Source organism: Diplotaxodon limnothrissa, linkage group LG20 (genome assembly GCF_057381915.1).
Source record: "Diplotaxodon limnothrissa isolate DT_005_m linkage group LG20, D_limnothrissa_male_GT1.1, whole genome shotgun sequence".
Taxonomy (NCBI): domain Eukaryota; kingdom Metazoa; phylum Chordata; class Actinopteri; order Cichliformes; family Cichlidae; genus Diplotaxodon; species Diplotaxodon limnothrissa.
In genome coordinates, this window is record NC_140615.1 from 3,350,009 (window position 1) to 3,365,970 (window position 15,962).

The window sequence follows — 15,962 nt, forward strand, 5'->3', positions numbered from 1 at the left end:
TCTCCACGGTGGTGGGCTATTGGCACAGGTCTCACTAAGAGAAGTTGGGCTCTCACGGAGTCGGTTTCTGACAGTTTTGTCAGAAACATGCACGAGTAGCCTCCTCACACAAAGGAGGAGATACTGATCCTGCTGCTGGGTTGATGCATTTCTACAGCCCTGTCCTCCTTTCCGCGTGTAGCAGTCTGTGTGCTGGTCTCTCTACTGCACTCTTTACTGGGAGACACGGCAAGACCACATATGAATAGGCTATTCTAGAGGACCTGGATTAGGTCAGCAATCTGAATGGGCTGCAGCTACTGTTTCGTGATGCTAGTCATAACAAGGACACTAACGAAATGTAAAATAAATAGAAGGAAAAAAAATAGAAGGGATAAGAAGTGAGCAATGATGTTTGGCCACCTTTCCTCAAGGATGGCAAACTGTTTTATCTGTTTTAGAAAATCCTGATTTTCAATGCTCAGGATTTTCTATGAGTCTGTTGCGGTCAGTGCTGTCCTCTATGCTGTTGCATGCTGGGGCAGCAGGTTGAGGGTTGCTGATGACAATAGACTCAATAAACTGATCCGTAAGGCCAGCAGTGTTGTGGGTATGGAGCTGGACTCTCTTAAAGTGGTGTCGGAGAGGCGGATGTTGTCCAAGATAAGGACAATGCTGGATACCTCCCACACAGTCCATGACTAGCCACATGGCTAGCCACAGGAGCACGTTCAGTGAGAGACTGAGATTACCAAAAATCACCACTGAAGGACACAGGAAATCATTCCTGCCTCTGGCCATCTCCCTTTCTACTTAATAATGTTGCTGTCTATTTTCTTGATATTCATTTATAATCACATCTGTCAACCCCGGATATTTATTATTTGGTGATTTGTTTATAGTGTATATATTGTACTATTCCTTATATCTTGACATATTGTATTGCTAATAGTCTAGTGCAGTGGTTCTCAAACTTTTCACAATGAGTACCACCTCATAAAATATATGGCTCTTGAAGTACCACCCTTATGACCGACATTAAAGTACAGTAGTATAGGCCTATATTTAACTCTACATACAGTTTACATGAGTCAATTTTATTTCTTGTATAAACATTATTTATTTTTAATATCATAAACAGGATGTGACAAATGATAATAATAACAACTGTACTGCATTAAAACATTCACAACAGGTGGAATATCCAATCTTTAAGTGATGACCTGATGAAACCTGCTTCTGAGTCCAAACTACTCTGCATTTATTAATGCTTTTATTTTGTTCTATTTAATCTGAACGAGCCCCCATAAAGGTCAGTGATCACTGTCGGCCTCTCGGTTTTTATCATCACTATTCATTTTAAAGCTCCGTTTTTAAAACCTTACGATGTAACTACAGCCCATGCAGCACTAAATTAATGACTAACCTTACATTGCAGTTGTTTTCCAGACTGAAGTTTTGGTCCGTTAACAGCATCCTGCAGTTACATTTGTTCCTAACCATCGGTAACCCTCACTGAGTGGAATAAAAGTTAGCGTTCATCCTCCAGCTTCACTTCTCACCCAAGAGAAATACCCCGCTCTCAAGGCACTGCTGCTGTGGCGCTACTCCCTCTCTGATGCAGAGTGGCCAAGAAACTCCTCTCTCTCTCGGGCCTGGGTGATGGTACCGCACTCGAGCTCACGGAGAGCACACTGTCCTTGCTAGGAACGGATGACGGCAGACTCCTCTTCACTCACGTCTTCCTCCGACAGTTGCCGGTGCGAGCTGGCCTCGACAACTCCCCGCTACTGGCCACAAAGGATAACCACTCACTTGCAGAAGAAGCAGATCGCATTCTCCTGACTACTAGGGGCTTCGGCACCCAGGCGATAGTTCCCGACTCACCGACGGCCCCATCGATTCTCCCGGGGGCCTCCAACTCATCAATGGTGGCTGGGATCGCAGCATGATGGCTGTGTTTTAACCATCAGCGTGACAGCGCTGTGGCACCTTTGCAGGGAAATGAACCCGCCAGTGCTCCGTAGTGGCCACGACGCCTTATGATAAGGAAAGGCTACTCTTTATAGAGAACTCAAGCTCGGGGACACGTTTTCTGGTTGACTCCGGCTCCCAGAAGAGCCTCGGAAACTCTCGTGTCGTCTTTGCATACCTCCACAATGGTATATTATTTAATCTTAAAAAAATTTGGAGTTTTCCCGCGTACCACTAGTGTTACGCGTACCACACTTTGAGACAGACTGGTCTAGTCTGTTTTTGTTGGGTTTTTTTGTTTCTGTTTTTCTTAATGTTAGTGTCCTGGCACAACCGTAACCCCCATAATTTCCCTAGATATTAATAAAGTATTCTGAATCTAATTTATTCACTTTACTTGTGAACCTTCGCTGTACCTGTTGTGAGCTGTACCTGGGGTGAAGCACAAGTTTTTAGTCTATAAGTGGCCAGAATTCTTCCGGTATAGGCAGCACAGGGAAACTTGTCATATTCAATGTGATTCAAAGTTTAGCGTTCCAGCCTAAGACCAGGAAGTAATTATGCCCAAACTGTATAAGAGCGGTCACCCTAAAACTAAATCTCATTGTTCAATAATTTATCTAGTTCAACCACAGCTTCAAATGCGAAATATCTCCCTGTATAAATAAGTAAAAATAAAGATGAAGGCAAAGTGATGAATCTACCAGATCCCATTTCTTCAAGACTGCTCAAGGAAGTCCTACCATTAATTACTGCTTCAGCCTTAAATGATCGATCTCTCTCTATTAATGGGATATGCACCACAGGTCTTTAAGATTTCAGTAAGTAAACCATTACTTAAAAAGCTATCATCTGACCCCGCTATCTTGGCCAATTATAATCCAATAGCCAATCTTTCTTTTACTTAAAAGATTTTTTTGAAAGAGTACTTGTAAAGAGTTAACTGATCATCTGCAGCAAATACTGTTGACCAAAATATTTTATTACAGCGATTAGAGTATTAGAAATAAAAGGTACTCCACTGCAGTGGTTTGAATAATAGCTATCAAATAGATTTCAACTTGTTAATGTAAATGTGGAGTCCTTTTCATACACAAAGGTTAATTCTGTGTACATTATACATGCTTACCTTTGGGACTATAACTCAAAGGCATAGCATACATTTTTGTTGCTATGCAGATGATACCCAGGTTTATCTGTCATCGAAGTCGGATGACGAACACCAATTAGTAAAACTGCAGGAATGTCTTAAGGACAAAGACCAGGATGACCTCTTAATTTCCTCAGATAAAACTGAGGTAATTGTACTCTGCTCTAAAAATCTTTTAACCAGGAGAAGTCCTTGACTGCTTTCTAGTGCAATATTTTTAATTTAGAAACATCTAGTTTCAGAGTGATGCTGAAAAACTAGTTGATGCATTTTTTTACTTCTAGGCTGGACTATTGTAATTCATTCCTTCTTCAGTAGAACCAGCTCCCAGTTTGGACTCAGAAGACAGACACTCTCACTACTTTCCAGATTAGGATTAAAATGTTCCTTTTTGATAAAACATAAAACACATCAAGTGATCCCAAATCCTCCTTTAGTTATGATGCAATAAGCTTAGGCTGCTGGGGTCATCCCATGATGCAATGAGTATTTCTTCTTTACTCATCTGTTTCTCTCACTATGTGTTTATAAACCACTCTGAATTCAGTCATTAATTATTATTAATCTCTATCTCTCCACAGTGTGTTCTGTCCTGTCTCCCTCCCCTCCAACTCATCACAACAGATGACTCCCCCACCCTAAACCTGCTACTTCCAGAGATTTCTTCATGTTAAAAGGCAGTTTTTCCTTCCCACTGTTGCCACTGTGCTTGCTCAAAGGGCGCTGTTTGTTGGAATGTTCTCTATTATTGTAGGGTTTTTCCTGACACTATGAAGTGGCTTAAGGTGACTGTTGCTGTGATTTGGTGCTATATAAAAAATGTCATTGAACTTAAGCAGTCTTACAGTAGCAGTCTAAGGAGCTTGGAAAGAAAGGCATCTGGACTTCTTTAAGTTGCTTGAAGCAACTTAAAGAAGTCCAGACGCCATTGTAAAATATCACTTTACCTGACATTAGCTTAATTACATTGCATACAATGCTACTACTGCACATTCACCTAATGTATATAATATATAATGTTCTTCCTCTCTCCCCCCTTTGCACAAGTCGAGGAGCGTGTCAGGTTACATTTCACTGCGTGTTATACTTGTATAACTATGCATGTGATGAATAAAGAATCTTGAATTATAGATCAGGTACAAAATAAAGTTTCACTTTATATTATCTGTAATTAAGAGTACATTATAATTGCCATAACATGTTCTCTTACATATATTCATGACTATATAGTAATATAAACTACATATTATAATTATTAAATCATTAATGGAATCTATAACATTAACAGCCATAAAATTAAATATGGATCAAATGTAAAAATGTTCAAATAAAATGAAATACAAAACACAAATTATAACAGTGTTTTTTTCTGTGATATTAAGCCTGATTATTTGTATTACAAAAGTATTTGATTTTTTTTTTTTAATATAAAGATATTTATACACCTTTTTTAACATATATTATCTGCTAAACTCACAAGAACTTGCGTAATTTAAAACTCTTAAACTGTATTTTACAGTTTTGTGGGTAAATGTCTGTTACTGTACAGCATTTATATGGCATCCCGGCTGCAGAAATGTTAAGTCTTTTTAAGATTTTTTTCCTACTGTGTACACTTTTTGGTTATACTGAAGAGTAATGTTTATTTCTCTTTGCCACAAATGTCTGTGTAAGAGTAGTGATTCAGACAAAAAGACAAACATAAAAATGACATTATGAAATTTGAAAGGAAATTTTACAACTGCTGAGCATTGTTGTGTTTTGCCATCCTTCCTTTAATGCAACGCCATAATTATGGAAAGTAACTGGCTGTTTCATATTTTACTTGTCAACAGACTGTTTCTCCTTTTACTTCCAACAGTTTGGATATGAAATCACAAATGTAATTATAGAGGAAAATACATGCTCCACTCCATCTTAGGAGTGGTGGTCAGGATTTTCACCAAGAAGACTGGAGTTCATGTATGACCATTGGTTTTAGACTGATGTTTTGTTTCCACTCACCCTTTGTTTTTGTGGTTTGTTCTTTATTGCACTTGGTACCATTTGGTGTGGTTTAGGAAAAGATTTCTGCTTAATACATGCAAGCATAAAACACCCACGGGTTGCTAGTTTATCACAGAGCTAACACAAAGAGAGAAAAATAACATTAACACTCACATCCACATCTTTGGCCCCTTTAGAATCATCAGTTAACCTCACAGCGTGTCTCTGCACCCTGAAATCAAATCATAGCACAATTACAGTCTCAATAATGTCTTTTTATCAGTGAAACTTTGATCCTGACTAAAAATTCTCAATGAGCGTTACATGGTACATATTACATGTGTTAAGATCTTCACAGATCATAAGCCTCTGGTGTTCCTGTCTAGGATATATAATCATAACCAATGACTTTTGCCCAAGTCCCTGGGCAAAGCTATGTCCCCATATCGCAGACATCCATTACAAAAAAGGTTCACAGAATATTGTAGCAGACGCTCTCTCTTGTGCTGTCTAAAAGATTGTACCCAACCCTGGGTTTGGTTTTTAATGGGTGTTACATGCCAGGATAGGTGGCACGGTTGTTTTTCTGTCTCTCTTTTCTCTTCCAAGTGTAAAGCTTCCACCTACTGGCCTATTCAAACTTTATTAGCACATGCCTATTGGCTGATCTGGGCACAGGAGACCAATCACTCACCAGGGATCATCACAAATGGGGCAGCTCCTTGACCAGCTGGCCAGCTGTTAACGCTGTCTGAGTAGTGTTCTGTATTTTCTGTGGATGGGTAATGTGTTTGTGGTGGGAGGCTGGATAGGTTTATTTTGTGGTACCCTATACATACGCAACACATAGACACACGTTAGAGACACAAGGTTATGCGGTTGATGCCACTTCTGTATGGGTTTTGGCTAACCTTTTAGTAGACCAGCTAGATAGGCCTTTTTATTATGAGTTTGTTTGACTTAGACCTTAGAGAGGCTGTAGGCTGCTTGTATTTTATTAATTTCTTTTATTTGGCGCAACCACTTGGTCCTCCCCCCTCACCCAATTTTTATCCAGTTGAGTATTGTGCTAACATGCAGTAAATAAACACTGCATGTCTTTTACACTTGCCCTCAACCTTCTCTTTCATTAATTTTAGATCGTCACGTGCTACTGTGTCCTTCCTTAGCCCACTGAGAAGGGGCCATAACAAGCAGTAGTAATTAATTACCAGAAATGGTACCTAGCAAACAAACTGCAATCACCACATCATAAAAATATGTTTCCATGAGCTTCAGTTGTACTTTGTATTTTCTGTCTAAACTAAAACAGTGTACATTTTACCCAGTAAACACAAGTGTGTTAAAATTGCCGTTGTGCTCAGTACTAATACAGAATAATTAGCACAGCTGTAAACACAATGCTAATCTTTTCAAAGAATATGTAAGAATGTGTGTGATAACACTTTTCTAGTCTTACTGACCACTTGAAGCAATTTAGACTAGAAATGGCACGATACCACTTTTTTATGTCCGATACCGATATCATAAATTTGGTTATCTGCCGATACCGATATGAATCCGATATAGTGTGTTTTTTAATCAATAACACAGTTTTTTAATATCTTGCTGCTTTTTGAATAAGTTCATTCTCAAGTTAAAAAAACAAACACTAAAGCTATTCAGTTATATCTGTATGCAAAAAATACACTGCACCCAAAATATTTCATAGTTCAACAAAACTGATCAATCTAATGAACTTAAACCTACTCCATCCTCCCTATTCTGGTATTTTAAAGTATTTTAAAGAGTAAGCAACCTAACAAATAGGGCTCTAAAACACCCAGCAAAAAAAAAAATAGGGAACCACCCCCCACCCTCCACCTCATGATGCTTAATTGATGTAATCAACTTTAATTTGATGCAGTGTGAAATAAATGCACCGAAATAAATTATTTTCCAAGAATAATTAAATAGATTCAACATCTTTCTTCAACAGAACTGCAGACTGCACAGATGGTACCTTCCCAAAGGAAAAAGTAGTATAGCTTACTAGGGTATATTAGACTTAATAGTTACTATATACAGTAACTATTTACATCAGATTAAAACTTTGGGTGTAAGATTCAGATAATTTTTTATTAAAAGCTCGACATTTTAAATGAGAATAAGAAAGAAAAGGATGTCTTTGTGCCCCCTTTTCCCTGTTAATGCCCTATCGGCCCCCCTGGCTAAACTTTGCTAGATCCGCCCCTGCACAGTTACCAGCCGTCAGCTACGTAGAAAAAGATCCTCGAGTAGAAAGTAAATAAATTCTAACAACAGCTTATCAAGCTTAAATGTGCTGCTGTTGTTCAGCCGCTGGTTTCCTCTTTCTGGCGCGAAGTGAGCAATAAACAAACAAGAGAGACAATCAGCTGATCATTGATCAGTTTCATGATTGAAGTAGCAGCAGGAGAGAGAGGGAGAGAGAGGCAGTCGCTCCATATATCGGTTGTTAAGCTTAACATGGGAATGCTTTACAAACATTCAGAGATGAACTTACACACTTGCTTTACTTCTGTCTGGGATCACTTCCTCTGAGATGAAATGCCGGATTGGTAGCGAGGCTACAAATACACACAGCCGCTCTATCACGTGAGGCCTACTGCTGCGACGTGCTACGGTTATGAGCCGAATTACGTCATGTCGCAAGTTTTGTGAGGTGCTTTTTTGATATTTAATGGATCGATTACGTTTTTTTATTTTTCTCCGTTATCCGATCCAGTAATTTAGGTCAGTATCGGACCGATACCGATAGGTAATATCGGATCGGTCCATCTCTAATTTAGACTAGTTAAATTTTAACTCTACATTCACAGAGCACTTATTGTATGCACTTCGAGTACTTTATCTACCTCACATCCATGGCAAAATCTCCATTAAACCTACCATGCATATGGTGTGGAAGGAAGCAGGAGTACCCACACAGGCATAGGGAGAGCATGCAAACTCCACAGAGAAAGGCCCAACTGGCATTCGAATCAGGAAGCTTCTTGCTGTGAGGCCACAATGCTAACCACTCCACCATCATACTGTCCGTAAAATCAAATAGACAGCAAGAACTTTGTTTATGTATACACAAGAAAAATTACTTCAAAATCTTCTTTGGAAAATGGGTGTTACAGGGTGTTCATAGTGGACCCAAATATAGAAAAAAAGAATCATTGTCTCCAGGCCCCCCTGATAGCCACCATCAAAGTCTTTTGGTGCTCTTGAAAATATATGCCACATTAAACTGGAACCTTCAACTTACTTGTGATATTAAATGGAGTTGCCAAAGTTGACAATGAATTTCTCTTCCAAAATGTAGCAGCAATCTTTCAAATAGTTGAGATTTTTTTAGTCTGGACTGGAAAGGTAAATAAAAGAAAAGTATACTGACTAATGGACAGAATGAAAGTGTAATCTTTGTAAATAATTTACTCTGACTTAGCTGTGTACACAGTTCTAATGCAGAAATCCAGTTAAAATTCATCAGTTATGTACTTTTGATTAAATGTGCATACATAATATACATGATATTTATCATCTATCCATTTAAAATAAAAACCAAAGAGAATTTAGAGGAATATGTAGAGATTTGAGACATATTTCTTCCTTGTTTCTTAGAGAAAAGGGGTTAAAGAAAGGGTATTTTTAATATTTTTGGACAAACAAAGATGTAATCTTCTTTACAGCAGTCAGGATTAATAAAGAGAACACAATCCCCACTAGCTTTCAATTCCATACAAGATTTCAGATTACGAGCTTGTAATTACAACCTCTTTATGCAGTGGAACCCATCTTATTTAAACCTCAAATTTACCAACAAGTAATAAGAAATCACCTAATTGTTGAATAGATTTTGAACAATGACTGGTTATGCCTGGCTTCTCCGATTCAGCCCCAGAACGTAACTTTAGATGCACAGAGAAGTCAGGTTTTTCATTTCAAGATCTGCAGATAATTCTCACATTTGTTCATGTCCCCATGAATACTTGTACAATCAGTAAGAGCAAATACACAAAAGGATACAGTGTGTTTTTTTAATTGAAATGATCATTTCAACCTTTAAACTTTGCCTTTATCAATACTTCGTTTATAGCAGCCTTTCAGTCCCCATGCCTCAACATCTGAAGATCCCCAAACATTTACTTAAAGCTCACCATGAGTCCCATTTTAAGATGTCCTACTTTAGAGCAAAAAGAAAAAGAAAGAAAGAAAAACACATCTTTATAGCCCAACCCCCAAAAAACAGGTTTCGTCTTTATAGCACATTTTCCCCTTCATTACAATTGTATGGGGTGGATTTTTATTTGTTTGGGTGTTAACACATGAGCCTATAGCCACCAGCTGATGGCTAGATGACACAGCAGCTAATTTCACTAACTTTGGGAATTTTAAATTTATATTTCCTGCAATTTTCTAACATAATCCTTACCACCTGGTTAACCACTTAACCATAAAATATCAATCACCTCACCATGAACTAGAATAGTAAATACTGAAACATAATTTTTTGAGGTTCAGATCAAATCTTTCAAAAGAGTCTATACGCTTGTAGAGTCAGTCGACCACAACAACATGTATCAGAACACTGCAGTCCTAGTTCAGCTCAGATCTTCCTAAGCTGTCTGTAGAGCAGCCAGGAACAGCCATTTGTAATCTGTGCTTCACATCCTGTCTTCCTATGGCATCCTTATAAACACAACTGTACCGAAGGACCATCACAGTAAGGGCCACATATGCCATTCTATCAAAAGGATCTATCCATCCAAGCGCAGCTAAATTATATCGAAGCCAATGAAGATGTGACAGGTTTCACAACAAAGCCATATAGAAACCACACATCCAGCCAATACACACACAAAGCAAGAAGACTATAAATGCACATAAGAGAGCTAAAGCCAGCTGCAGAGAAGCATAAATCAACAAGACTGATTTCTATGGTTTTTATTGGTTTACAGTACAGATAAACAGACATACAGAGATAGAGAGGGAGATAAATAGATACAGATACTTGAACTGCTTTAACTGCGCAAGTCTAACAAGTTAGTTCGCATTGGCTTCTTTTGCTATTTCCACACAGAATGTATGAAAATTGAAGGGATCGCTTAGGGTTAGGGTTTTTGACAAAGCCATTATTATTTTTAATTTAGTTTATGTCTAAAGTGTTTTTAGTTTATTATCTATATTAAGTGTAAATTCCAATATATAAAAAAAGAATGCATAAAGAAACAAACTGGGTTGGAAGTTCATAACCGTATTTATTGGACATCAAATGTGAATACAGTGTTTAAGAAAGAGAGAAAATGGTTACTTAAAAACACATACTTGTGAGATACATACACAGTTCTTAATATTTTACACCTGGACACTTTGTACTTAAGTAAAGAAGCTAAGCATGCCTTTATCTGTATATCATTATTCCTACTGCAGAAATTAGCTGAGTGATGGATCTGCTCCTGGAAAAGTCTTTTACCAGCATTAAATAATATGGAATATGTGTTATAGTTTGTGTCTCCATTTAAAATTAAGTGCAACAAAATTTATCACATTTTTGTCAACATTCTGAGTATTTATAGATACTTCATGAGCCATAGCTTTCAGTTTTTTCATCACATCGTAACTTAAAACTAAAGCTCTATTTTTTTTTTACTAGACCTTTAACAGTCAGTAAAGTGTTTTTTTTTTTATCTTGTTTAACAGCCACTTACTGTCAGTTATTGTATAAAGAACTCGGGCTATAAATTTAGGAATGAAATTTACTTTCAATCCCTTGTTTTAACTTTTGGTGGGAGGTTGTCTGTTTATTTATGAGAGGATTTGGCACATCAAATCAAATGAAGTCATCAAAAACTGTAGAAGCTGTGAATCAAAATCACTTTTTGCCACTGCTTTACCTCTTAAGTGCAACCACTAACGGACATTTGACATGGTCTTTAATTCTCTTCATCTAAGCAGTTTTTTCTTGACTTCAGTGAGTTTTCCATGTGTGCATGAGCACACACCCCTGTCTGGTGACTTAATGTGTCCCTGTGAATAATTACACAAGTATATGCATATACCATTGTCATAAAATTCTTGCAGAAGGACAACAGTATTATTTTTAACCAGACCACAAAAGCCTTGGCTTTGTAGTAAAGAAAGGTGAAGTATAGCATGGCTTTTTGGACATCTTTGGTCATGTAGGTGGAGTCCAAACTCCACGACAGAAAAGGGTGTAGTATTTCTTTGCCACTTCTGATCAAATGGAGGAAATATGCATCCGCACAACATGTCTCCTCCAAAACCTTTCCTGCCACGATTTTCGATGATTTTTCCATCGATATCATTCACAAATGTTTCCCATCTTTCAGTTAGACATCTAAATCTCCAATTTCATGACGGTAAATACAGATAGTATGTAATTAGACTTCATGTGTTTCCATTTACGTATGCTGATTTCACTCTCTTTTTACTACTGCTTTCCAACACTTTCCAACCATGACGAATAACCACTGCAGAGCAACATGGAAGCGATTAGGTGGTCTCTAATTAAATAGCCAAAATGCTTCTGTCACTATTCATTTTCTTGCAATAGACTGCATGGGTTACATGTCAATGTATACATTTTGCCAACTGTCACTCCCAAGTTCCCACCTAATCTGTAAGTATATTTGAAAGTAGTCCTTAATCTCCCACGAACATACTCATAATTTACAGCTACTGTCTGAAAATGTATTGACTGCTCCGTCTCTTCAGTTGGATTAAACTGATACAAAACTTCAAGCTAATATTTATCTCTCAGTAGCTTTTATAGTTGTGTGTGTGTTGGAGATTCTGCTTGTCTTAATCATTTTTCCTTATGTCAGGCTTTGCTTAGGTACTGACATCTGGGCATTTATAGTGCTGGCAAGAAATTGCTGCTGGCTGCAGTTTAGCATACTTCAAGCCATACCTTAGAGGGCTAGGCAGGGGTTTGTTCAAATGAGCAGATATTCCAGCTCTAATTTAAGTGAAATCCTGAGACAAGGCAAAAGTTTCCCAGTTTGGATTGGCAGAGGTAGCAACAATATCCTCATACACAGACTTATTTAAGCCTATACTAGTACAAATGTCCAGAAATTGCAGATTGTTTTGTAACCTATTTGAAATATAAGGAATTGGATATTGAAATATACAATGAAATGTATATACTATGTTAGTAAAATACAAAAAATAAAAATGCTTTTTTTGACATGGTGAAGATGATCGTAACAAAGGTGTAGTTCATGTTGTGAAAAGTCACACACAGACTTTTTACTCTTATTCTTCACTGTGGTTTCAATCGCTGAACCATATCTACTAGAGTATTTTATAAAAATAAATATAGGCATGGTAAGACATAGCATTTGACAGCAAATATGTCTTGGTCAAAAAATTTAAACGGTAATGGAAAACTAAGTGAATTATTTCTCTGTGTATTGATGAGATAAGCAGGAAGCAATTGAGATACAGAAGGAGGGAAGCATGAGATCATCTTTAGTTCTAGGTTACCTTGCAATGTCTCATCTATGCACTCTACACAAAAAAGATTAAGCAATGTAACAGAATAAACAATAATATGGACCTACAATTACAGTATACTGTTCAGCACTTTATGCAGCAGCAATCAATAGATAACTAACATTAATTAAATATAGTGTTTGAAATAAACCCTAAAAGCTACCTCACGAAGAACATTTTCTCCTTGCATTTAATCACCAGCATTGACAGAGAGACTGCTGTGATTATGAAATCCACAGCAGTAACCAAACCTGCCAGAGAATGCAGCAGCAAAGGCATAGCATACAGGTTTCATTTATATGTATACTCCTGCAGCATTATGATTTCTATCAAATAAAGATAACATAATCAAATGAAATTCATTATAGGAATTCAACTTTGAGACTTCGGTTGATTATTAAGTTGTCCTTGGCTCTAAGAAACAAAAGACCTAAGGGTCAGCAATCAATCAATGCAGACCTTGTTTCCCCTAGGCTATTGAGCCACTTGGGGTGTAAAACACTCAAAGGCAATGAGCACTTGAAAGTCTGGAGCTACGGACACATTCTGCTCACCAATTATCCCGTCTGCGTGCCTTCTAAACACTGCATACCAGATATGTTTGGGCCTCTTCGGCCAGTTATGGAGACACAGATGCTAATGACACCATATTTTCTGAACTGCATAGACAGAGGGCCTCTGGCCATCACTTCTAAAACACATGCCACACAGCCTGCACCACCCACACCACACAGACGTGTTATTGATGGCCACTGACAGCTCTCCTCTTCACTCGACTCAGGGTGGCTGCCATAGGCAACAAAGCAGTAAATACAACTTGTCAAGGTAACATAACTTACTGATAATTGCTTATCACTTACTTACACTTGTTAGTGAGGATGAAAACCATATTAAGATTTGTTCATTTAACTGATGCAATTTCTCTAGCACTGGCAACCTTGCAATGTTTAAAACTTTTTAGGGTGCTGACCAGTGAGGCGCTGACTGACAACCACCTGTCACATGGATTGATGTGCCCAGCTGGTGAGCAAGAGGCAGGATAAGAGACTGAGCAGAAGGAGCATTGCATACAAAGTCTCATTGTCAAGATAAGAGGGATGTGGCTGAGACTTGAGCAGAAGGTTTGAAGGTGATAGAAAGATGAGGTAAGATAGACGGTGGAAGGGAGGGCGGATTGGAGAAGGGATGAAGGAAAAGGTGACAGGAAGTGATAGTACCTTAGATATCTTCAAGGTGACTCAGCATGACAGATCATTCCTAAGGGTTTACTACTGCAAAGAGAGAGACAGAGAGAAAGAACGATTGGGAGAGGGAGAAAAGGAGAGAGAGAATTTCAAGGTGCAAGAGCTCTTTGCCGATGTCCAAATACATAGTAAATCACTCCGAGGACCTGAGGGTACTCAAATGCTTTTTGACTGAATCTGTCTCCCAGCCCAGCGGCACCAGAATGACTAAAACATTAACAGAAGTCTTCATGGTAGCGCAGTAGCTCGCCCATCCCCCACTTGCAACTGCACAATCCCAGGACTGTGCAAACATAAAGCCAAACCAAAATGGCCTCCGTTCAGATGTTGTCCAAATGCATGTTTTGTTTGAAACCAGGAGAATATTCAACCTGGAAGACAAGCTTGTACACAAACTATCTATTTAGCTGTGTGTGCCCATTCCCATGAGTCATGGCCCTGGCATTTTAGTAGAGGGGTCTGTGTGTCGAGTTACAGGTGTTCTTTTTAACACGGCTACTCAAAAAAGAAAAAAGAAGAAGAAGAAAAAAAGGTTTATGGCTTTTTTTTTCCTATGGAGGCCTAAGGAAACAGCAGCGACATTGGGCTTAAAACCAAGTTTAGACCTAGGATGTAATCACATTTATAGCACAATAACAAATAAGGTTAAACAGGCTACTATGAACTCACAGCAAACACTTCCTGACATTTCATAACAGCAGAAATTCTGATGAATAGACAAATTAATTCTGAATGAAAACATGAAAGCAATTGCAATATTTTATTTTAATATGTTCTATAGTAAACATACAATGAGGAATTACAATAAATATAGATAATATGAAAAAATGAAAAGTACTTCCAAACTAAATTATAAGTGGTCTGGAATCATAACTTGATTTTACTTTTTTGGTTAAAAATAAAGGGAAAACACTGAATGCTCAAGAGGAGGTTTAGTGCAAAACCATTATTCAGATATGCAGTAACATTAATGTATCTATTCTTATTGCTCATAAATAGCTGAGTAGGAAAATGAGTGGTAGTGAAATGAATAAAATTCTTTCAACAGTTTTATTGGTACAAAATTACAGCTCTCCAACTTAACTTCATTGAACTGTAGCTGGCAAGCTTACTTATGAGAAGGAATATGTTCTTGTTATGTATGCTGTTTAAACTTGTTGAACGTTTGAACATAAATTTGTTGTAATGCACATGTAATATCACCACTGCATCACCATATTGTCTCCTCTGACCTTCAAATAGAGAAACTGACAGATATAATTAATTCTAATAAAGCGAACATGAATAGGTAATATAAACCACAGTGTCTATAATTAAATAGGCTTTACAAAATTATATTCATAATTCAAGTCAAATACATATAACAGCAATAATATGAAGAAGTTTGCATATTTATTTAAATACCTTCAGACTCAGAAACAGAAACAGCAATATTACCACAAAAGAGGGAGTGAAGCTCTGCAAAGGCAGGGCTGCATGTGGCTCTCTGCTGCCTTGATGTGTGTGCTTGCCTGCCCCCTGGCAGATACAGCTGTCACTGCAGTAACATGTCAGCAGGAAGAAAAACCACTCCCTAAAACTGTATTCCACAAGAAGGTACTGCGCTCACCCATACCCACCCAGCAATTAATGCCATCAACATTATTTGGGGGACCACGTCAGGACTAATCATCTAATGATTCAGGAGAGATAGAAAGAAACATACCGTCTGAAACTTGGAGAAGTTTTTCTTTATGAGGAATGGGACTCTGAATAAAAAATATATGACGCATAATGGGATTCAGAGCACTGCAAAAATGGAAAAATCTTAAGTGGAGACCAGATCATGTCAATTTACATTTCACAAGTTTTACATTAGGACTCACTCTAGCGTAGATACGCGTAAATTAAACCCATACATCCCTAGTCTCTGACTTTGTGTATTAATACATGGAAGAAATCTACTGCCATCCAGCTGAGATTAGAGTCTTTTGTGTTCAAAGTAGCATGTCTGGAAATGTCTAAATGTCAAAACCTATAACTGCTAGTGCTGATGCAAAAACTACACATGAACAGAAAAAGGTTGAAATCTGTCCTGGGGATCGGTGTTTTAACGATGCATG